The sequence below is a fragment of the Atractosteus spatula genome, chromosome 3, assembly GCF_055471065.1.
Source record: "Atractosteus spatula isolate fAtrSpa1 chromosome 3, fAtrSpa1.hap1, whole genome shotgun sequence".
In the NCBI taxonomy this organism is placed as follows: domain Eukaryota; kingdom Metazoa; phylum Chordata; class Actinopteri; order Semionotiformes; family Lepisosteidae; genus Atractosteus; species Atractosteus spatula.
The window spans coordinates 76,032,068-76,044,145 of NC_142708.1; the positions used below are offsets into that span (position 1 = coordinate 76,032,068).

General features: G+C 43.9%; 1 protein-coding gene across 2 annotated transcripts in view; it reads left to right on the plus strand.

Moving 5' to 3' along the window:
- Positions 1–12,078, plus strand: part of gpr4 (G protein-coupled receptor 4) — a 32,063-nt gene that overhangs the window by 9,411 nt on the left and 10,574 nt on the right. The window contains exon 1 of one of the 2 annotated variants that reach the window (XM_088912023.1): positions 1,796–2,150. The exons of the other annotated variant lie outside the window; for it this stretch is intronic. The gene's annotated coding sequence lies outside the window, so the exon portion shown is untranslated. Of the gene's footprint in view, positions 1–1,795; positions 2,151–12,078 lie in introns of those variants that run through there. 2 annotated transcript variants of the gene reach the window in all.

The window sequence follows — 12,078 nt, forward strand, 5'->3', positions numbered from 1 at the left end:
TGCTGCTTTTCTTTGTTTCATTTTCTTCCACAAGAGAATTACCTTCCCTGCTACCTGTGGGCCTGGCCCGGCTCCTTTCTCTGTTTCACGCGGTACTTAGACCTGGCTGGGTCTTGAAAACAAGAGGACTTTTCCTATCCCATTGAGAAGGTAACTCTTAAAAAAACCCTCGGCTTCTGCTTTCAGCAAGGGTGAAGAACTGGTTTCCAGTCTTAGTGCATTTAGAGAATCACTGGTCTGTTGTGTGATAGTGGCACTCGGGAGGACCGTCACACAGCGCGAGCCGAGACCTGTTTCTTCATTTCTCCAGCCTTGTACGGAGGATGACTTTGGCTTTTGTGATATGAGAGGACACTTGATTGGAAACGACACACAGTTCCAGGTAAGCATGCCAGGGCCTGGATTAAAAACGAAGTGATGTCGTGCTCCTAAACCTTTGACCCTGTTGACGGAGCGACCACTCAGAGCTCCAGATCCCAGAACCGTGAGGGCCCTGCAGGGCAGCCCTTCGGAGAGCGGGAATATCCTGGTAGAGAGGGGATGGGATTCTTGCAGGATCTGCATGGTGCATGCTGACGGGCAGGAGATTAACATGCAGATGAGGACTGAACTGAGGGCTCGTGCTGTGCAGGAAACACAGCAGAAATTTTCTAGGTTTTATAATATCGGAGAATTGGGCAAAATGACTGATAGCTTAATATGGATGACAGTACAAGTTTAATACAGATACTGTACAGTTTTCAAAACTGTTTTTTTGAGCTACAAGCTGTAGCTGTGTAGTAGCTGTCCCTGGGCAGGTGGGAGATATAAACTAAACTGAGATGGCACAATATACCCACTACACAGACAGATACAGGTAGATACGTAATAATGAACTGGACAGAAATTATTTAAAAAATAAAGTTGGTAAAGCTGCATTCAAGATAACACTTTTGCCTTTGCTTTCAGCAGACTCTTCATTTAAAAAAATGCAGTTCTAATCATGAGAAGATATTTCCAAAACCTTGTACCCTGAACCGAGATTGCGACTTAATATTTTGCTACATGTGAGATTTGGTGTTTGTTCCTGTTTTTTTTGTTGGGTGTGAAAACATGAGTATTGATGAACTCTTATCTTTAAGATTTAAAGCCACAAAAACTCAAACATTAGCTAAAAGAAACTAGTAGAGGATTTGTGTTATCTGGTACTTCTTTGTAAATTTGTAGAAGATTGGCTAAGAGCTTGCAGCAGCAGATCTGCTAGAAAATAAACAGAGTCTGTAGTGGCATGCAGACACACACGCAGTCCCACGTATCGAGCTGTGCCAGAAACAGAGAAGCCTGTTCACCGGGACACACTCCCCACTCTGCAGCTTTTGAGAAATAAATATCACAATCACTCCTGGCCACACTCACAGCTGTGAAGAAACTGTGATATTTCTAGTTAATCCCATTGGGGGGGGGTTGGAGGGAGGAGTGGAGGGCACAGCTACTTTGTGTATTGTTGGCAAGAAACCTCCTAAACCCATGGTTGTGATCATGATGTGCACATGCTCAACAGCATGTTTTTTATATGAGCAGCAAATTCAACAAACCCCAAGCAGAATGGAGCAGACCCCAACACACCCGCGGTGACTCTGTAAGATGTCTAAATCAGCCCTCAGCTGCACTTCCTGACCTTTCTTTTGCCAGCAAATGGCACAACTGGGATTAAAGTCTCAACACACTTCTTCCTGTTACGCAGTTTCTCGCTTGCTCTGCATCCTGTTGGATGACACTCTTCTTTAACCATTCCCTTGTTGCTGCCAGTGACGTTACTCTTCTTCTTTCTGACGAGCTGCTCGCTCTTGGCTACAGCAGCCCCGCCGGATCAGTCGACCTTTCCTTGGCCTCGGCCGACGGCCTCTGGAGAACCTTCTCGAGATAGAAATTTGCGCGAGTCGGCGCGGCTTCAGGGTGGGTCTCGAATCCGAACCTGGCAGCCTGGCCAGACTCCCAGGAAATCTGAAGAAATTATGATTGAGGAATTTGGCATTCTGAGCGAACGTTTCAGAAGAAATAGCCTGCGGAAGTTATTTGGTGGCTTATCTGTCACAGCCAGTCAGGAGCTATTTAAGCACTGCTTAATAAACTGGGAAACAGGAAACAAAGCTCACAGGTGGCAACTAGAGGTAAGAACGTTTAAAACTTGAGAACAAGAGGCATTTCTTTACCCAAAGGGTTGTGGGAGAATGGAACAGGATACACAGTCATGTTGTAGCAGTCAATTCCCTGGCTTCATTCAAGAAAGATGAGATCCTCAAAGCAATTAGCTACTATTAGCCTTGTTTCATTCGTCAGCTTTCTAGTGTTTTTTACCAGGGTATTCTTGCAGTAATACTTAAGAAATGAGGGATTTTTAATCACGGGCCTTACTTCTTATTTCTGTTGCTGCTGATGTCATGCAAGCAATAGTTAGAGCCAAACTAGAGAAATATTTGCACATGAATAGAGATGGCCCATGTGGATCTAGGAAAGGATGGTCTTGTTTACCTGACTAGATTTCTTTGCGCCAGCAGTTCAAAGCAGGACAAGCAAAACGTTTTCATTTCATGTCACATGTTTCAGAGTGTTTAGATTTCCAGAATGAGATTCATATGCTTCCTCGTGAATAAACTGTAGAAAGCTTAAAAGCTGCAGGAATCCACTAATGTATATAATGTATACACATGGATGGGAAACTTCTGTAATGAATATGAAATATCAGATTTTATGGGATATAACCTTTAGCTGCACCAGTGTGAGGGCTCATGTAGACTGGAGATCTGACTTATGCCTATTGCTCTTCATGCTGTGGCTCAGGATCTGCGCCTGTGGCTGGAAGGCTGCCAGTTCAAATCCCGCAGCTGGCAGAGGAATCCTACTCCGCTGGACCCCTGAGCAAGGCCCTTAACCCCAACTGCTCCAGGGGCGCTGTATAAATGGCCGACCCTGCGCTCTGACCCCAAGCTTCTCTCCCTGTCTGTGTGTCTCATGGAGAGCAAGCTGGGGTATGCGAAAAGACAAATTCCTAATGCAAGAAATTGTATAGGGCCAAGAAAGTGATCTTTTGATCTGTATCAATCATTTAGTTTCTTGTACATCCCGCAGACAAGTTGAAATTGCAGACAGTGCAAAATAAAGGAGAGTAGAAACTACAGAAGTGATGGGCGAGTGATCCATACAGGAATGAGGAACACACTGTACAGATCACATGCTCATTCTGCGCAGCAGGAAGCGTCGCGCGAAAGGGATCTGGGTGTTTATGTAGATTCTTCCATGTCCTCCTCAAGACAATGCAGGGAACCAATAAAATAGCAGAGTGCTGGTGTAAATATTGAAAAGTGTGGACTTTAATTCAAGGGAAGTAATGCTTAAGCTTAACAATGCCTTAGTACGACCGCATTTAGAATATTACATTCAGATTTGGCCTTCGAAACAGTTCAACAACAAAGATTCCTGGTATGGGGGAATTGTCGTAGGCAGAGACATATGACAAGGCACTCAGTCTCTTCAGTCTGGAACAAATGGGATTAAGAGGAGATTTTTGAGGGGTAAAGATGGGGGCAGCACAGGAGGCTATTTAAACTATAAACTAAATGGAAATTTAGGATGGAGAATAGGAAAGGCTTCTTTCTGTGTTTCTAGAATATAAGGAAAGGCACAAACTCTGGGCTCATCCACAACAGGCTGAGCTTGTTTCCTCTAATTGTGGTTTAATTCTTCAGCACCAAGATGTTTTATATACAGAGACCCCAGATTTCAAGAGGGAGGAATCGGGATGTTGTTTCTTGTATTAATTATGGATTAACAAGCACAAACCACAGCCATGTTAGCCCTAAAGCTTAAATTTTTTAATTTCCTCCAAAGGCAGAGCATTATTTTTTAATTCCTAGTCTTGCTACTGTTCTCAAAATTGCATTTGTTTGACATGAAAGCTTCAACAGGAAAGCGACTGAGGTTAGCTAAGGGCTGGTGATTTACCAACTACAGTATAATATTTTTAAACGCTTCCTTACGGAAGATACTTTCACCTCCATGGGATCAGAATATGGCCCCAGAAATGATGCTAATTTATACAAATCTGACACCAAAAGCTGTGATTGAGAGTCACAGTGCTCCTTTTTTAAAAAAAGAAACGTTATTACTTTTTTACAGTGGCTGATTGCTTGTTACGTATTGTGCAATATGCAGCATTGTGTAAAACTTCCTCTGTCTCGTATATATGGTATTTTTGATGTCTCGTGATCTTATTTCTAGGAGTAAGTGTAAGAAATGCTCTGTGCAGACATGCGTACGTAACGTATTCAGCCCTGTGTTTTTCCATTACAAAGGACACAAAAAGGTTCAGCTGTCCTGACTGAAAAACAGGTCCTTTGTAATCCAACAAATCTTATCTGGAAAATTCTGCTTGTTTGCTTTAAGTCCCTTGAATTTTTTAAACCAAATACAAGGAGTTTTAACAGTGGGCAGAAAAAATCTATTCTGATAGTGGTGGACGAGATGACAGGATTTGTTGTTAAGCTTTGTAAGTAGCGCACATTTAATAAATAGTCCAAAAGGAGGAGCTGCACAGGCAGGAGAGCTGCAGTATAGTGAAACATACTTGGTGGTAAAAATAACTAATTCTAATACACATGCAAATAACTGAGCCTGAAAATGTATGGTTGGTGAACAGACTTAAATGATCTACACATAATTAGATATGAAGTGCCCGACTGAATACCTCATTCTGAGTGACTCATCATGTATATTTAGATGAACCAAAACCTTCTCTGCTGCATTTTAAAAAGCTCTTCAGGTACTGTATAATTGGAGCAAAGCCTCTCAACTTTTAAACCTGAACATTGTCTCACGTGTTTCATGCAATCTGGACAGCTACCTTTTTGAAATCTTTTGTTCTTAATCTCTCTGAGCTCAGCTCATGCTTTCAAAATACCTCCAAGTAACATAGCTGAGGTTCTCGGACCGTTCTAAATAATGGAAGAGGGCTAGAAAAGTTACAAACAGGAGGAGCCGTTTGGCTCATCGAGCCTGTTCAGTAACCAGCAGCTAATTGATCCCAGGATCTCATCCAGCCATTTTGCCAAAGAAGCCACATGGCTGAGTAGCTTGTTCCACACCCCCACAACACTTTGTGTCAAGAAATGCCTCCTGTTCTCAGATTTAATTGCAGGATTAATAACTAAGGAATGATTTGAGTAGTCTTTAGAGGATGTGCGTGTGTACGTTACAGAAAATGTCAAGGTGCAGTCCAAAACTTGATATTTAATTGTACCTCAATCCCAAAGATTAGACAAAAAGACTGTCTTGCTTATGGATGGTGAGGACTTTAGGGTTTTGACATATACTGTTCCAGGCACATTGTGCAAATAGTGGATCTATTATCTATTATGTTTATATTCAGTGGTTTGGGTACATTACATGCACTAGCAGCTGTGAGACCGAAAGATTTGGAGCAGTTAATAGAATGTGACTTACAGTACATGAGGAAGAATAATACATTTTAGAATGTCCTAATGAAGAAGTCCCTCTTGCACATAAACTGGCTTGAGCTCTTCTCTACAGTGCAGGACTGTTTCTTGCAGGTGTGAAATTGGGATTTGGGGTAAGCAGTGCCGGCAGTGCCAGAGGTTGCACCAGCACCCAGTAAAATCCTTAAAATAGCTCTTGACCTGAAGCCTAGCAAAGCTGTCCACTTCTTATTGTGCTGTGCTGCTGTATTAATGGCATAAATATTAGCCTTAAGCATGAGCATTTGCACCGGGCCCTGCACAAGCTAGATCTTGCTGTATGTGCTCCATTTTGTGCTTGGTGTTTCACTCGCATGGTTTGCTCTGTATATGCATGAATGCAGGTGTGCATGGGTCTGAAGGTGATCTTTGAAATACGATGAGGTGTTGACATTGCCTTGTTTGTAGTTCTATCAATAGAAGCCCGCCAGTTAAAAGCACCTATGAACAAGGTACAGTTATTGTAGTGGAACTAAAAGCTATTTAAATACACAGCTTATATACAGCGGACGTGGCTCTTAAATATATTGCAAACACGTTCTTTATGCTCATCTTATGTTAATGTGAAAAAAAATCAGTAAGTGCCATGTTTTTCACAGGAAGGAACTGGTAAGAGGTGTAAACCACAATTTTGCAAAACAAAGAACAGTACCATGCACTGAGCGCTGAGACTGCCCTGTGAGCTCGGGTTGACAGTCCTGTACCTGCAAGTGCGGGAAGACGTGATGGCAAATAAAATTAGATTAGGCAAATCCCTGTGCCTCTCTCCCGGCACTGTGCCAGCTGAAGCAGAAAAAGAAAACAGCTCATACCACTTGGAGTGGTAACATGGTGTTAACAAGCAAGACTTTCTACAGGCAGCGTGACTTTGTATAACCCCAGCACTGCATCCAATAGCTTGAAGGAAGGGGTCAGAATTCCGTACCATTGGGATCGCGAACCGGATGAGAGGTTATCCAGATGTTCTGCACTAGCTGGGGTAATCATTTGATCTTTTCTGGAAACGCTGGAGCAAGGCGGCTTATTTGTAGCATCAAGGCCAAGATGTAGAAGTGCTCGTGTTGAAGACTAAAAGCCTAAAGAACACATTAATATCCAAAATACCGTTTCTTGTCTTATCATGTGTTCATTAAGGAAGTCAATAACCTGCCTCAGACAGTGGAAGGACAAAGTTTTTTTTAATTAAAGAGTAGTAACATAGAAGAGACAGGAGTGTTTTGTGTACCTGAGGCATGTAAGATTAATAAATCTCCATGACTTGAAAGTTTCCTATCAATTCGTCTTAGGGAAATTATTTTATTTGTAAGACATTGACGCAGCTCTTCCAACATCTGTTCCAGACAGGGCAGTTCGTTCTCCAGGGATTAGAGGATTTCTAGTGTGATGCCCATCCATAAGAAGGGTGGCAAAACTAAAGCAAATAAACAGAACAATGAGTCTGACTTCTATTGCATGTAAGGCTTTGGAACAATTATCAAAACTAAACAATATAATGTATTTAGATTTCAGATGGCTTTTCAAATTACTGGCAGTAGGCATTTCAGGAAATGTCTTCGATTTGCAGATCGGTTAAGTAAAAACAATAGACTACAGATAAGGGATAGATAATCAGGTTCAGGTGATGTCATTAGTTCAGTATCACAGAGATCTATATTTGGACAGTGACTGTTTTCAGTGTCTGTTGGCATGAAATCTCTGTATTGCGCATATATATTTAGCCTGTGGTAGGCTGATCACAAGCCAGATCTAGGACGTTTCTAATGTTTCTGAGTAATAACTAACCTGCGTGTTTGAACATCCGTTTCCCTACAAAGTGCACTGTAGTACTATAAGGTAGAGGGCTGAGAGAACCTGGGCGGTGTTCAGTGAGTTGTGCACAGCAGCGGGGAGAATCCTGGTCTGAGACATGACCCAGGCTCGAACCTGCAGCACCTGGATCGAAGAGCTCAGCTTGCTCTCCGGGAGCCACTCAGCAGGCCTGTTCTAGGCTTTAAAATTGCACTTACTTGGCAAAAAGAATTAAATTGAATAATGGAATGAATTGTGTTCGATGTGCTTGCCCTCCCCACGCTGGGTGACTGAATGAGCTTTGGGGCTGGGTTTAACATGGGGCTGTGATCAATCTAAAGCTCAGCACGGCTTCCTTCATAATCACCCTTGTTGACAGTTCAAGGTACATCGGTACCGAATTCGGGCAGCCTAGGCACAGTCTGGAGGCAGATCTCTCGAGTCCCACTGTCTATCTTACACTCCCCAACTTGAACCCACAGTGTCAGGAATCTGTTGTTTATAGCTGTGTGCTGCTGTCAAATAGGAAGGAGATAATGGGGGCTTTATCGCATCCTATGCAGGGCTCCCAGCTGCTGCAGAGGCCTGTCGGGGCTTGGCAGCGCTTCAGAAAGCTCCTCAAAGGGAGTTCAACTGCTTTCGTTATCGAGAACATTTCCCCAGGGCTAGCATGTATCCCCAGCTCTGGCACACTCTGAGGCATGGCACGACAGGGGGACCCACAAAAATGATCCCCAGAGGAAAACCGAACTAGAACAGGACTTTAAATTTTATTGGAGTTTGTGGGGCCTTTCAGTGATGTGGAACTGGAAATGAGATGTTTGTGAGTCTGTTTTCCAAGAAGATTAACAGGCTCAAGTCGCACTTGAGTCCATCCCCTAGACAGGATTTCTCCTTGGGGTATCTGGATTCAGACGCTTTACTGCAAAGTGAGGGAAAATGCCAGAACTCTAATGCTGTTCTTTACGCTCTCAGAGACTTGACTCTGTTGTTTGTGCAGCTGAGGAACTGCTTTGAAACTCTTGTGGAGCTCGTGTGTTACACAACACCCGGTGATATTGACTGGCGGTGACCTATGACCTAGGGCATCTATTTGTTTCTGCAGCTTCTCTCATTTATTTCAGTGTCCTGAGTCCAAATTCAGTGTGTGATCCCAGCAGTGCAACAGCATTCCTCAGGAGCTCGAGGAGGAGCAATTCCTCACAACTGTGGCCCCAGACACATACAGACTCACATAGTAATGTGGTGCTGGCGTCCCCGTCCCTGATGTACTTGCACAGTCTGGTGGGTCTGTGCACACAGTCTCTGTCCTCTAAATGCACTGCGAACCTTCTTCTGCATGTATTGAATTTAAAAGTGTAAGAACAGGTCAAATGGCCTTTTCTCATTTGAATCTGTCTCATTTGGTAGTTAGTAGCTACTTGATCTGAGAAAGGAATGCTTCTGTGGCACTTCTGCAAGACCAGCCTGCTCCCTGTCTCTGCTTTGCAGTAACATCAAGCTCTTTGGAGCTGAGCAGTGAACACCTGCTTGTATTGTTTCAGAAAAGAACTTGCAACCTCCGCGTCTTTTAAAAATAGACCTGCACCTCGATCTTGTCCTTTACGTGTCTTCTCGTGCACGTGCTGCTCTGGTATCCACAAGGATGGTGGCGTGACCGATTCAGTAGCAACAAGAATGTGCGGCTGCTGGAAATGTTCTTTCATGAGTTGTTACTACCAGGGTGTCAGAGTTGTACAACGGGAAGTAAAATGAAAAATTCAATTTTCATGCCTTTGCTCACTTCCCTCTGTCTCAATTACACACGTAGGATTTGTCTTCATTTGCAGAATTAAGATGCTTCTGACATCTTACTCGCTGCCATCTCTCCTCTCACACATTTAATGGCTAATTACCCGGTGAGTGAACCCCAGTAATATAATGCTGTGGATGGGGTGCTCTCTCCAGCAGGTGCCACACTCCTCATCCACATTCCTCCTCCTCTGTGGTTTCCTGGGCAACGGGTCTCCCGGCAGCATCAGACCAAAACAGCTTTTAGTTTAGTTTAGGTGCTTCTTGGTAGCAATCCACAGTGTCGTTTGTGTTTCTATACCGGGACAATTATCTTTAGAAGCAGCAAGGAGAGGAGAGGCTCCCCGGGAGTAATGGGGTGCATGCCATGCAAGAGAGGGGGGGAAGCAAATTGTTAGTTGTATAGATGTCTCTATTTACGGGCATAAACAAACAAAGACATCTTCAAGTGTCTGTTTGTTTTAACAGCTCAGGATTTAAATAATTTAGTGTCTCTGTACTTCTCTGTAATCTGCTCCAAATGGTGTTTATCCCAGTCATTTTTTCCCTCCATAAATCATTCTGTAATGTTCTTTATTTTTGGTTCGTTTCAAGTATTTTGTTTTTTATTTACCAAGAACTCTTTTAAGGCCAGTGTGGAGCTGTTAAGTATGATCCCAGGCAATATTCTGTGGGAAACGTAATTAGTGTAATCCCTGCATATGGGGCAATTTGACATTTTATTGGTGACTAAAAATAAGTTTGTTGGGAAAGTTCCATCGTTTCTCCAGGGGTGTTTCATGGAGAGCTGTGTGGTGTAGGTGTTACAGCAGAACACATGACAGGTTGCAGACGACAGGAGGTCATTCAGTCCTTCAGGAATCCCATCCAGAATTTGAGGGCACATGGTTCGGCCCAGGAACCCCAATACTAGCCCTGGGGATCCCCACATCTGCTGGCTTTCATTCCACCCGTTATTTAACCGAATCCTTAATTGACCTGCATCCTTGGAACCTTTACAAGTGTTTTTTTTTGCTCAAAAGCTGACAAATCTTTGGTCTCCCAAAGGATCTTGGAAGACGCTTACGAAATGCAGTAGTTACAAGGCAACCTGCAATGTTTTGGAGCTGAAAATAATTAAAGAGTTCTAATTAATCCTGTTATTGGGTCACCTCTACCACTGACTCACAGTGATGTTTTTTTCCACACTGCCTATGCTGACTTGTATGTCAGTGGTATGTTATTTAGCCTTGTTGTTGCTGGTGCTGTTCTGTGTTTAGGTGTCTCCTTAATGTCTTTGTATTGGACCACACATGCAAATAAGCATTGCATTGCACCTGTGCATCTGACAAAAAAACTGAACTTAATTCCAGGTGCAGCAAAAGAGAGCTCACCTGAAAAGGAAGCCAGCAGACGGTGGGGGTCCCCAGGACCAAGTTTGGGAATGCCAGGTTAGGCCAGTAGAAATATTCAGATATCCCTCGAGCTCTTCCTTTATTTTCAGGAGGTGCCCTTGCGAGCATTAGAACGCAGGCTTGGGAGGAACAGCTCCTCCAGGCACTGAGCCAGGCTGGTGTGGTGTCCTGTGCCACAGGTGAAGCCCCCTGGCTAAGGGCCCTGGGAGGGGGAGGGACCAGCCGCTGGAGGTATAGATTTCATACATTTCATTGCACTTCCTACACGTGTATTCCGGGATTGTCCCACGCCGACTCCTGCTGCCCGAAATGCCAGACTCCCACGCCCTGCAGGGTACTGCGACCCAGCAAAGATTATTCTGCATGGAAAAGAATTTCCGGCAACGTAGTTCTGCATCTGTAAGGAAGACTAAATAACATTTCTGGGGCTCAGGGGACGTTTCTTCTGCTTGTTTCAGCTTGAGTTTAATGTATCGGCTGTTGTTGAGCAGAAGTATCGGTGTGATGCGTCGGCAAATGATTTTTAACCTGATTTGAACTTCTGACGAACGGTAGACCTGTCAAATCCAGCAGCCATCAGATGTTTCTAAGTGCTCTCCATGAGGCCCTGCTGCGCTTGTGCCATTTCTGCTTTGAGTCCCAAGGGGAGTCACTGAGATCCGAACACTGAGATCCCCAGTGCAGTCCCTCTCCTTGACCGGACCTTGGTGACCTCATGAGACTCAGGGTTTGGCTAAGTAAGATGGTCTGCTTTGCAGATGCTGCAGCCTAGAGGTTCAGAAATACGTGCATCAACCACATCAGTACTCTCAGCAGGATTAGAGAGTACTGCAGAGTCAGCAGCTAGTTTCCCTCTTGCACTATTGTTGCAAATCTCAACCTACTGCTTGAGCATCTGTGTCAGGGCCTGCATGATGCACAAGGCTGAGCTACCGGATAACAATGCGTTTGTCTGCGATGGGGACCTAGTGTAGCGTAGCATGGCTGCAGAGTGGTGGCTTCTCATGTGATGGTCCATGCAGTGAGCTCAGAACAGACAGCTTGGTTGCCTTTGAAGTTCAGATGCTCCCAGAAGCTTCAACACAGACACGTCACATCAAGGAGAAAGCAGGCAGTCTCATGGTATTCCCCACCTTTTCACAGCTGTTAAAAGAAAAAAATGACATAAATATTTAACTTTCCATGAAGCTTCCATGCAGCCAGCTTTCTAAAAGAAAGGCAAAAGTGGAGCTTCTAGAAGTGTTGGGAGCCATATTATTACCGTTATCATCTCATTTGATTAAAAGATTGTGATGTTTAAGGCAGGCTGCAGGCACAATGGCTGTTGCCCAGTTCCTGTACTCTGTGACCCTCCAGATAAAACCTGTGTTTGAACAGCACGTCATCCATGGCTCCTCTTCCCACGACAAATGTGCATTTTATTTATTCCCCCAGCGGTCTGTTCCTGTTATTATTGTGATTTTTATTTGCTTTTAGCTTTCTGCAAAAATGTTCCCTGATGATAAAAGCTGCAGATGAAATCGCCATGCAGATTAGCCAGGCTGACATGCCAATGTACACAAACCCAGTGCCTCACAGCAAACATCGAAACCCCT